We start from the raw sequence: 11,734 nt of genomic DNA on the forward strand, positions 1-11,734 counted from the left end.
CTGTGGCTTAAGTCAGTTGTAGTTCTTGTGTTTCTGCTCGTCTTTTTTTTTTTTTCTGTTCTTGTTGTTTCTTTTCCTTCAGTAATTCTGCTTGTTACATTAATGATTAATTTGGTTCTTCAAATGAATTTGTGGACTGGATTAAAATATCTAGATTAAATTATCTGCGATTACTGCGTGATGCATTCATGTGTTCCTTGAAAAGGGCTGATGTATCGATACTCGAAACCATGATCAGCAATGCAGCAATTGGATGGCGTCAAGATGGAAACGTTGTGCTATCATAAAATAAAAAAAAAGACACCTGACAAAAAACTCGACAAATTTTTGTACCTTTATGAGAAAAGAACCAAGCTAAAAAACTGGGATTGGTTGGCTTGGGTTGATAGGGATAAGGTTGAAAGGGAACGTTGATGATGCTTAGCCTGTATTGTTTTGTTTTTTTTGGTATCTGTCTTAATTTTCTTCAACTTCCGCTCTTTGTTTTTGAATTTCTGAAGCATGGGTCCAGGGGTTGTTGGACTACTTTCCCTTTCCTCAACAGCATTGATGATGTTTGGCTCTGTAGATGCACTCACTAAGGCCGCAGGACATTCAGGTATATCTGCCATGTCAAGGAGGGGTAGTTAAAAAACATCATCAGAGATTAAGCCCTCTCCTTTCAGCAACTTTGATGGTAGGCATTTGTAATCACATGCCACCTCATCATCAGATCCATCACTGTAACAATCTGTGTCATTTCTTCTCAGACTCCAACACAACTGTATTATTAGAGGAAGTTGCAGGGGGATTATCTGCATCAAGAAAATCCAAAAGCTCTGCAAAGGTATACCTGAAAGAAAATTACACATTTTTTAGGCCCATAGCATTCAATGGCTGACTGTAGTAGGTGATTTCATATAATAAAGAAGATGTAAACTCATTATTTGTCTGAATTTCAACATTATAATGGAATCATAAGTTACTAGTCATAAAAAGATTTAGGGTCCTTGACCAATTAGAATGAAACACATCCAAACTGGATGAAGGGGCCTCAATATTTTGCCCCTTACAAGACATACTATCATAAAAGGGAGAAAAAGATAATCTACAGCAATTAAATCCATTATTTAACTCTTTATCTTTCTATTCTTCATTTTATGTGACTGACTGAAGTTTGGAAACTGCTGCTGTAGGTGTGCAGCACAAGGCCAGTAGATGCAGCGATAGCCAGACAGGATCACACTGTGACGATTTTGGGATAAACCGCACTGTTTTTAAATAAATTGACGTCAGAACCAATCGGGAGAAAGGTGTGGATGATTGAACGGAAATACCTGAATAAAAAAGGAAGTGGAAGGAGCAACGACAGGTAATGAGTGAAGTGTTGGGTTGCAGTGAGAGGGCGACCAACAATAGAGGCTGAGTCGAGTCGCGGGCTGTTCAAATTATGTGCACGCCAGTTTGCTGCGTTTAATTATGCACATGCCGCTGTGATGGATCTTCCTGGCACGGATGACCACAAGTGCTGGATCCTATCGCTTCAGTGTTCGTCTGCTGAGCTCGCTTGATCCTTCGTCTCTGGCGCTGTCTGCAGAGTGTTGTATGGGAGGCCAAACGTGCCACTTCTAAGGCTAAGCAGGTAAAGGATAAGGCGCAGTCTACCCTTACGTCGCCGTCAGACCGTGTCAAATTTTGAATGGGATTGATAGGGAGGGCAGACGATAGACCCGCGGCGACGTCACGGCGACGTCACTGTAAAACTAATCGTAGGCGGCGACGTGACGGCGGCGTACGTGAGAAATTTGCATAAAAAATGACGTGTGATTGGTAGGGGAGAGTGGGGTAAAGTGAGACACTTTTTACATTTGCTCCCCTCTAAGCGAGCTAAAATGATATATCAGTAAAATTTACACATTTCCCATTAATTCAGGATGTTTCCTAGCCATAGAAATTATCAGAATGTATTCAGGACGAAGGTCAGTGAAAATATGATTGTTTTTAAAAAAGTCATCTTGTGTCTCACTTTACCCCAGCTTAGGGGTAAACTGAGACAGACCAGAGAAATCAAGGGGGTAAACTGATCCACTTACTTTTTCCACTCTGAAACTACCATAACAACACATGTTGTAACAGTTAGAATCCTGACAGCTAGCTTGACAACCACACATTCCAGAACTAATGTCGGACTAGTAACAGAATCATGGGGATTGGTCAATTAACACACACTTGAAAGTAACTCTGAACAAAATCAAATACAACATAATATAATTCAAAATATTTTAATTAACATTCAAATGACAGATAGAACCAGTTAGATTAGAACACAATCTGGGGGTCAGAACACAGGACCCTTAGGGTGCGTTCACACTTGTCATGTTTTGTTCGATTAAAACAAACCCTGGTGCGATTGCTCAGTTAGTGCGGTTTATTTGAACATATGTGAACGCTGTCCTAAAAAGAGACCCTAAAAAGGACAGAATCCTCACGCATGTCGTTTTGTCTTGTCATAGTTGCGAGTTTGCCCATCACAGGCATCAGACGCATGTCTCGTTTGTGTGTGTGACGGATGGATTCCTGCCGCTGTTTTGACAACTTTACACATGTTATAAGCTCTTCACGAGTTCACAGCTGGCCAAAATACCATCACACGCAGGCTATGCGCTGCTATGCACACACAACGAGCGCATTTACCTCAGCACACAGCATTGTTTGGGATTTTTGTTAAGTTCCGTCTCAAAATAGGCAATACGTCATAAAATCTGACCAATCACATTGTGAATGTATCCCTATGCCTCAAGGTTCGGTATCTTTTGGTTCGGTGATAAAATTGCCAATCTGAACGCTAATTGGACCAGGACTAAATGTTTTTTCTTCCTCTTTGGTCCAGACTAAATATAACCAAACGAACCAAACTACAAGTGTGAACGCACCCTTAGAGCCAGCTAGTGTCTGGAGGTCAGAGCAAAGCACAATCAGAACCAGCTAGAACAGCCTGGGACTCAGAACACAGGACTAGACCCACCTGTATTAGAACATCAGCCTACTGTCATACTCTACAACTAGGCCTACTCTACATTCCAGCCCTGAAGGTTACAGGGAAAGATGAGGAGTTGCTCTCTCCATCTCTCCAGGCCTTTTAGGTTGAGGCAGCTTCTTTACCACAACATGTGCCACATGATTCTCCTCGAGGGTTTTTTTGCCCCAGGTTGTCTTTCCTGGTGTTTTGCCTTGGCATGATGGCTTTTCTACAGTGTTTATGACATTAAAAATAAAACACATGTAATGTAATATTACATTAAAATATTTTTAAGACTAAATTTAACTTGTGCCTCATGTCTCACTTTACCCCAAAGCATTTGTCTCACTTTACCCCACCACTACATTTTAGAAAAAAATGATCTCTCTTAGCAATTCAGGCTAATCTTCAGCTAGCATCATCACATGGTTTTATATGTTGATAGTTCATTAACATGTATGATATAAGTTTTTCTACCTGAATCATTTTGCTTTGGCACAACAGTTGATTAAGTTGACCGCAAGAAAATTTACTTTTACATGCAAAAAAATATTTTTGTGAAAAAAACATGCTTAGCACAGCACCATGAGGTCCTCTCCTTCATGGCCAAGGGGAAATGTGAGGGGCTTGAAAACATAATTGTCACATAACCACAAATGTGTTCCGTTGCCGAGATACAGGGGGTGTCTCACATTACCCGATGTCTCACATTACCCCACTCTCCCCTACGTCTGAAATATGTACGTCGCATCATATGACGCCTGATCATCATACTTCGCATCATATGACGCCTTTAAACATCATTTAAACGGAACATCCTTTAAAGGAAACATCCTTTAAACGGAAATTTAAAAATTTCCATTAGTAGATGTAGGCTATTTGTTATAGACTATTGATTTTACAATAATTAGTTAACTAACTAGTGGCAACAGTGCATAATAATTCTACATTTATTTCATGCATTATGAGTGTGTGTGTGTCTTTGTGTGTATTGGCTGTTACGTTAGTGTTGAAGTGAACAAATGAAACATGTTTTGAAAATTTAAAGGCATTATTTTAACTTGGATGACATAGCCCTAAAACCTTATGCTCAATTTTTCTATATCTCTTTTTGTTCTTTCGTGATCTTGCCTGAATTTTCTTTGTCATTTAACATTTTCTTCAACATGAGGTGGAGAACAAGTTATCCTAGAAAACATTCTTGGTTTCATGGATATAGTTTGTCTATTTGGGAAAATAAGAAGTTACAAAAAGTATAAACAGTAAAAAGATGATGGTAGAAAGGATTCTTCTTATTATATTATTATTATTATTATTATTACATTTGTTACAACGAAGGAATACTAACATGGTAACTTCTGACCAAAAAGAGGAGCAGTTATAATAGATGTATGAATTTCTGATGCTCAGGAGAACAGCAAATTCTAAACCAGGGGTTGTCAGCTATGGTCTTTAAGGTCCATTTTACTGCAGAGTTTAGCTCCAACTCTATTCAGTTGAGAACTCCTGGTTTAGAATTTGCTGTTCTCACCCTGAACTATTATAATTTTATTTTTGGTATTATAACCACAGCTCTAAATCATCAGCAATTTCATCTGCAACCCGAAGGCTTGGATATTAACCTTGTCCACTAGATGGAGCTATAAGATAAGGAATCATTTTAGACTTATATTATTAATTTGTTTTCTATCCCTTTGAATAGAAATAAATGCATTTATTTATCTAAATAATTTGTGTAACTTGTGTATTGACAGTATATTTCATTTACATGTAAGTTTGTGAAATGTGAAACAGTAATAGCCTATTTGATGGTGGAAAAATATATATTTTAATATTATTAATTTTAAATCATATACATGATGAGATCTGTTAACTTACCTGCATTTTTCCATATATATATATATATATATTTTTTTAATTTATAATTATTTATTATTAATTTAGTAAAGTTTTATTTAACAGGCGGTGATTTCAATAAATATTAGTAGTAGCAAGTAGGCTATTGCTTTGAAAATAACAAAATCAAGTCCATCACTTGAAGAAAATGCATTCCTCCCTTCACTCTAAAGAAAAATGGTTTTAAACGGTACCAAATTATGGTTCTTCAGCTTGTAGCAATAGCAGAACCCGTTTTGGTGCTAAATAGATCCAAGGATCCATAAAGAAATAAACTTCTAATTTTTTATCCTTTGAAAGTGGTATAAAGGACGCTGGTGTTGTAAATAATGTGTTTAATAATAGTTTATTTTCAGTACGATTAGTATATTATTATCTTTAAATTATAAAACTGTAGTTTGATGGTTGAGCTCCAGAAAACCATTAATGAGGTGGCTATGACGATTACAGCTTTGAAAAACAAAAAAGCAGGAATAAAGAAATGCATATAAAGGGGTTATTCATGAGAGCGATGCAGTTCTAAATAGAACTGTTACTATAATCATATTTTTGAGGGACATAGAAAAGTCTTCCATAAGTCTACTTTTAATTTTTATTTTCCAGAGAAGAAAGAAAAAGAAATACGTGTTTGGGACAACCATAGACAGTAAAAGAAAGGGGACAACATACACATCTCTATCCCTTTAACCCCCTGGTAGGGACATTCTAAAACGCTTAATGTGAAAAAGGCTTAAAGTGGCTTAATATACTAAGACAGTGATTTTAACAGACCAAACTTACTAAATATCATTATAATAAAGTATACTATGTGCAAAAAATCATATGAGCCCAAAATATGATCTTAGCGCGTTTTATAACACGTTAAGCTTTTTTCTCACATAGAAAACCGTTATAAGAAAAGGCTTAACGTGGCTTAATGTACTAAGACAGTGATTTTAACAGACCAAACTCACTAAATATCGTGGTAATAAAGATTATTATGTGCAAAAAATCAGATGAGCCCAAAATATGATCTTAACACGTTTTATAACACGTTAAGCTTTTTTCTCCCATAGAAAACCGTTATAAGAAAAGGCTTAACGTGGCTTAATGTACTAAGACAGTGATTTTAACTGACTAAACTTACTAAATATCACACTGTTAAAAATAAATGTAAATTTACAGGTAATGGTCTGTATTTTTTTACAGATTTTTCCCGTTTTGTCATTATACACTGAAATGCATGTTGTTTTACAGATATTTGCTGTAATTTAATTTTCCACTATTAAATTTACAGGGAATTGCATGTATTTTAGTATTACATTAAATGTCTGTTTTTTTAAAAGAAATGTTCTGTATTTTTACAGAAAAATGTGTCAATTTACACAAAATGTTGATTAATATTTTACAGATTTTTTCTGTAAAAATAGAAAAAAGGGAACAAATGTAGAACTACAGAAATCAACAGCCATTCAACATGTTTTTTCCTCTTCCATTTAAGATAATGTGTTGGTGAAAGTTAGTTTTTTAAGGTTCAATTATAGTATTGGTACATACGGTGTGTACACCTTCTATATATTATGCATTGTTTATTTTACTAATATTTTAACCTCAACTTGCACATATGCTTATTTTGAAACTGCTGATTGGCCTTGACTTATTCTCCTCTAAATTTCCTGAACACATCTATTATTGATATGTACATTTTATGTTTTTCCAAATCGAGCTGCAAATGCGTAGCTTTGTTTGTGTGTGTGTGTGTGTGTGTGTGTGTGTGTGCGCGCGCGACGCAGATTCAAATTTGCCGCCGACTACTTTTCCGTTAGTCCCGCCCACAACAGTTCCCGGTCAGAGCCATACAGTGATGGAAGGGCGAGTGTCGCGGGTAATTTTAATTTATTTCAGGGCAGGCTATGCTTTTAGGTCATGAGATTAACAGTAGTGTAAAGCAATCATAAAGAGCAGTCGTCGTGGGCAGGAGAATTTATTTGAACACATCCGTCTGTCCATTCTTCGGAACAGTGTGAGGAAAAACGAAAAACTAACACGTCCTTTCAGCGAGAAGACCACAGCGGACATCATACGGTCCGATACCACAGTAAAGATAGTTTGCGGTTTGATATTCAGATTTCTTTCGGTTATAAATAAGCAGTGCGCTGTCATAGACATGCAAATAATACCGAATATCGTTCTCCATGATTTGTGAATTAAGGTGACGCTGTCCTTTGGGCCGAAATCAGGGGTTTTTTTTCGTAGCGACTCTTAATTTTATAATGGCTATAGCTCCAAATGTTGGACATTTAAAGGAATGAAACCGCTGTCATCTTCACCAGCTTGATCTGTGAATTTTTTCACAGCAAAGCTCTTGTCTGTAAACCCCTTGGTAAGTCCGCCGGTAAGGAATGTGAAAGAAAGGCGTTCTTCATGTTTAACGTCTATTACCAATAAACACGCAGACTGCTGGAATAAATGAACATTGTTCTAGGTCGAGCTCGATTTGTGAAAACTTTCACAATAGCATTTTATTTCGTGGCCATGTTTCTCTTTGCTCTGCCCCCCGTTTTTTGTGTAATATGTTAAATATATATATATATATATATATATATATATATATATATAATTTAAATGACCTTATATATATATATATATATATATATATATATATATATATATATATGGTCACAAATATCACTATTTTGATCTGTGAAAACTTTCACAGGTCAGTTTTGGTAAGCTGACCCATCCCTGGGTCATGTACATCACTTTTCTGATCTGTGAAAACTTTCACAGTTCAGTACGGGTCAGCAGAACCTTCCCTGGGTCACTAAGATCGCTATTTTGATCTGTGAAAACTTTCACAGTTGAGTATTGGTCAGCTGACCCATCCCTGGGTCACTAATATCACTATTCTGATCTGTGGAAACTTTCACAGTTCAGTACGGGTCAGCTGACCCTTCCCTGGGTCATGTACATCACTATTCTGATCTGTGGAAACTTTCACAGTTCAGTATGGGTCAGCTGACCCTTCCCTGGGTCATGTACATCACTATTCTGATCTGTGACAATTTTCACAGTTCAGTACGTGTCAGCTGACCCTTCCCTGGGTCACTAACATCGCTATTCTGATCTGTGAAAACTTTCACAGTTGCGTTTTGGTCAGCTGACCCTTCCCTGGGTCATGTACATCACTTTTCTGATCTGTGAAAACTTTCACAGTTCAGTACAGGTCAGCTGACCCTTCCCTGGGTCACTAAGATCGCTATTTTGATCTGTGAAAACTTTCACAGTTGCGTTTTGGTCAGCTGACCCTTTCCTGGGTTACGTACATCACTTTTCTGATCTGTGAAAACTTTCACAGTTGCGTTTTGGTCAGCTGACCCTTCCCTGGGTCACGTACATCACTTTTCTGATCTGTGAAAACTTTCACAGTTCAGAACGGGTCAGCTGACCCATCCCAGGGTCACTAATATCACTATTTTGATCTGTGAAAAATTTCACAGTTCAGTACGGGTCAGCTGAACCTTCCCTGGGTCACGTACATCACTTTTCTGATCTGTGAAAACTTTCACAGTTGCGTTTTGGTCAGCTGACCCTTCCCTGGGTCACGTACATCACTTTTCTGATCTGTGAAAACTTTCACAGTTCAGAACGGGTCAGCTGACCCATCCCAGGGTCACTAATATCACTATTTTGATCTGTGAAAAATTTCACAGTTCAGTACGGGTCAGCTGAACCTTCCCTGGGTCACGTACATCGCTATTTTGATCTGTGAAAACTTTCACAGTTCAGTACGGGTCAGCTGACCCTTTCCTGGGTCACGTACATCACTTTTCTGATCTGTGAAAACTTTCACAGTTGCGTTTTGGTCAGCTGACCCTTCCCTGGGTCACGTACATCACTTTTCTGATCTGTGAAAACTTTCACAGTTCAGAACGGGTCAGCTGACCCATCCCAGGGTCACTAATATCACTATTTTGATCTGTGAAAACTTTCACAGTTCAGTACGGGTCAGCAGAACCTTCCCTGGGTCACTAAGATCGCTATTTTGATCTGTGAAAACTTTCACAGTTGAGTATTGGTCAGCTGACCCATCCCTGGGTCACTAATATCACTATTCTGATCTGTGGAAACTTTCATGTTACGATGTTACTTTTCATGTACGATGTTAGTGGCCCAGGGAAGGGTCAGCTGACCCGTACTGAACTGTGAAAGTTTTATATAGTTTTATATATATATATACCATATTACACAAAAAACGGGGGGCAGAGCAAAGAGAAACACGGCCACGAGATAGAATGCTATTGTGAAAGTTTTCACAAATCGACCTAGAACAATGTTATTTTATTCCAGCAGTCTGCGTGTTTATTGGTAATAAACGTTAAACATGAAGAACGCCTTTCTTTCACATTCCTTACTGGCGGACTTACCAAGGGGTTTACGGACAAGAGCTTTGCTGTGAAAAAAATTCACAGATCAAGCTGGTGAAGATGACAGCGGTTTCAATCCTCTAAATGTCCAACATTTGGAGCTATAGCCATTATAAAATTAAGAGTCGCTACGAAAAAAAAAACCCTGATTTCGACCCAAAGGACAGCGTCACCTTAATTCACAAATCATGGAGAACGATATTCGGTATTATTTGCATGTATTTGACAGCGCACTGCGTATTTATAGCCAAAAGAAATCTGAATATCAAACCACAAACTATCTTTACTGTGGTAACTAACCAAACACACTTGCGCTGCGCCTTGCGTCGCATTGCGCCGGGTGTATTATAGGGCCCTGAATATGCAAAATTCCTGAAACAGTAGGTGAAATATACCCATATCCCAGCTAACAATTTTTTTGTTCTAAGAACGTTGGCTATGGAAACATTTAAATGTCCAGGTTTCTTGATGTTAGTAGTTTTCTTGTTTTTGTTGTTGTTGTTGTTTCAAGGTTAGTGTGATGTTCCACACTAAACATTCTTTCAACTTAATTTTTATTAACAACTCAACATTATAGGAATGTTGATTTGTAACATTCCAAGAACATAAAAATGCCCAATTTCCTTAATGTTAATCCATTGGTGCCCATATTTTTCTGAATGGTTTCATGTATATAGTCATGTTAATAGTGTCCTATGTGAACATGTTCTGTTTTTTTTCCCTTGAAAATCATATTTGAATGTGCGGCAACTATTGCCCATAGGCAAATATGTTGTATGCACCCTTTCAATGTCAAATTTGAATAGGAGGAGAACATTTGGCATCTAACTCAAAATAACTGCTTTCAACAGATCAACCTTTATTCATAAACACATTTATTATGTATAAAAGTTGAAGAACATTCGTTGCAAACCCAAAAAAAGCTGCATCAGCTTATAATTGTAACTTAGGAATCCAATAGAAACAAGTTGCAGAACCCAAGTGCAGTTTTATTTACTTAAATCCAAAACATGAGGGGGGAAAAAGATCAAAGACTTAGCTTGCCATGGCATGAACATAACTCTTACCAACAATGGCCACAGGGACAATACTAGACAAAGAACAAGGCAATCATGAGGGCTTAAATACACAAGGACTAATCACAAACAAGGAACACCTGTGCACAATCAAGACAATGAACCAATGAGAATGTGACAACATGGAGCACATGGCAGGATCACATGACTAGAACATGACAAACATGGGAAGCACATGGCAAACAGGAACATGCAACATGACTAAACTTCAAACTTAAGACATGAAACATGAACGAAACTAGTGGTTCAATGGATCACAAAACTCACGGTTTGGATCATATCACAGTTATTAAGTCACGGATGACTATCTATCTATCCAGGGTGCGATTTGTAGGGGAGATGGGGAGCCTATGCTGAACAGAACTTTACGACCATACCAAATGGGACACTTTTCAGACCCGCATTCCAACTTTACTTCAGCGCCAGGCACAAGTCAAACGAGTGCGGTGAGGACGGGGGACCTTCAGTTGAACAACAGTGAACTGCAGTCAAAAGAGATGTTGTCAGGCTATGTCGGTAAAACTCCAACCAGCCGTTAGGCTATAGCCTACTGTGCACTTTTGCGGGTAAAAGTATGCACTGTGTGATCAATGTGTGAAAATAAGTGGGAGCAAAAAACGCGATTAAATGTAAAGGGTTGTGTCTCCTCATTCTATTCATATATATATATATATATATATATATATATATATATATATATATAATTGCATCTATACCAGTAAAAGACTTTGGGGGAAGACCCACCCACATTTGTTTTGCTTCCGACGCCCATGCGAACAGGTGACAACACTCAGACTAACGAGGACTCAACAAGAAAGGGAGCAGAGAACACAAGGAACAGGTAAGCACACTGTAGCGTCTGCACAGGATCACGATCATCAATACAACTTTAAATTAAAGAAAGCTTTTACCATTTGACCTCCTTCACATAAATCACAGACCATGGTCTGGATGAGATTGCCTCATTGGCATCTTTGTTGCCTCATTGAAGCTAAGCAGAAGACCTTCTCACCTGCTCCGGGGACTTCAAAAGAGTCACCCTTTGCCATTAACCCAACCTGGGGTGCACAGACAGTGGTCAAAACCCCAATACACATCACACACACACACATACAGACACACGCACAGAAGAACATACCAGGACTCTCTTTAAGTCACATTCATTAAAATATTATTAAAAAATATCATCCTGAGAACACAAAATCAAACCTCAGTCTCAATGGGACAATGATAGACTGTGAATTTATATTTTCATACAATTTAAATTTTATGTAAAACTACTTTGAATATGCAAAATTCCTGAAACAATAGGTGAAATATACCCATATCCCAGCTAACAATTTTTTGTTCTAAGAACG

This window comes from Megalobrama amblycephala, unplaced genomic scaffold, assembly GCF_018812025.1.
Source record: "Megalobrama amblycephala isolate DHTTF-2021 unplaced genomic scaffold, ASM1881202v1 scaffold418, whole genome shotgun sequence".
Lineage (NCBI taxonomy): Eukaryota > Metazoa > Chordata > Actinopteri > Cypriniformes > Xenocyprididae > Megalobrama > Megalobrama amblycephala.